The sequence below is a fragment of the Schistocerca americana genome, chromosome 3 (assembly GCF_021461395.2).
Source record: "Schistocerca americana isolate TAMUIC-IGC-003095 chromosome 3, iqSchAmer2.1, whole genome shotgun sequence".
Classification (NCBI taxonomy): domain Eukaryota; kingdom Metazoa; phylum Arthropoda; class Insecta; order Orthoptera; family Acrididae; genus Schistocerca; species Schistocerca americana.
The window spans coordinates 24,588,290-24,589,985 of NC_060121.1; positions in this window are offsets into that span (position 1 = coordinate 24,588,290).

Genomic DNA, 1,696 nt, shown 5'->3' on the forward strand with positions numbered 1-1,696 from the left:
GCACAAAGCCGACTTAAAAACAAGAAAACTGACTCTTCTTACTTTCAGTGTTTTGAACCATTCCTGTCACACTAGTTGTAGATTCCGATGCTTCACTTCAGGTTAACTGTGTCCCTCTGACCTTCTTAATGACGATGAAACACAGAAATTGCATCAGAATACAAACAAAAGGCACATTGCCGACTTAAGTACTAGAAGACTGACCATCCTTACTGTCTATGATTTGAACTATTCCTGTGACACTAGTTATTGATTCCGATCCCTTACTTCAGGTTTACTGTATCACTCTGACCTTCTTATTGACAATGAAACACGGAAATTGCATCGGAATTAAATATAAAAGGCACAATGCCGACTCAAGTACAAGGAGACTGGCTCTTCTTACTGTCTATGTTTTGAACCTTTCCCTTTGAGACCGGTTTTAGATTCCGATGCTTCACTTCAGGTTCACTGTATCCCTCTGACCTTCTTATTGACGATGAAACACAGGAATTGCATCGGAATTAAATACAAAAGGCACAATGCCGACCCAAGTACAAGAAGACTGGCTCTTCTTACTGTCAATGTTTTGAACCTTTCCTGTGAGACCGGTTTTAGATTCCAATGCTTCACTTCAGGTTTGCTGTATCCCTCTGACCTTCTAATTGACGATGAAACACAGAAATTGCATCGGAATTAGATAACAAAAGGCACAATGCCGACTCAAGTACCAGAAGACTGGCTCTTCTTACTGTCTATGTTTTGAACCATTCCTGTGACACTAGTTATAGATTCCGATGCTTCACTTCAGGTTTACTGTATCCCTCTGACCTTCATATTGACGATGAAACACGGAAATTGCATCGGTATTATATACAAGTGGCAAAATGCCGACTTAAGTACAAGAAGACTGACCCTTCTTACTGTCTATGTTTTGAACCATTCCTGTGACACTAGTTATGTATTCCGATGCTTCTCTTCAGGTTTACAGTATCCCTCTCACCTTCCTATTGACGATCAAACACAGAAATTGCATCGGAGTTAAGTACAAAAGGCACAATGCCGACTCAAGTACAAGAGGACTGGCTCTTCTTACTGCCTATGTTTTGAACCTTTTCTGTGAGACCGGATTTAGATTCCGCTGCTTCACTTCAGGTTTACTCTATCCCTTGGACCTTCTTATTGACGACGAAACACAGAAATTGCATCGGAGTTAAATAGAAAAGCACAATGCCAACTTAAGTACAAGAAAACTGACTCTTCTTACTGCCTTTGTTTTGTACCATTCCTGTGACACTAGTTATAGATACCGATGCTTCACTTCAGGTTTACTGTATCCCTCTGACCGTCTTATTGACGATGAAACACAGAAATTGCATCGGAATTAAATACAAAAGGCACAATGCCGACTCAAGTACAAGAAGACTGGCTCGTCTTACCGTCTATGTTTTGAACCTTTCCTGTGAGCCCAGTTTTAGATTCCGATGCTTGACTTCAGGTTTACTGTATCCCTTGGACCTTCTTATTGACGACGAAACACAGAAATTGCATCGGAAATAAATAGAAAAGGCACAAAGCCGACTTAAAAACAAGAGAACTGACTCTTCTTACTGTCTATGTTTGAACCATTCCTGTGACACTAGTTATAGATTCCGATGCTTCACTTCAGGTTAACTGCGTCCCTCTGACCTTCTTAATGACGATGAAACACAGAAAT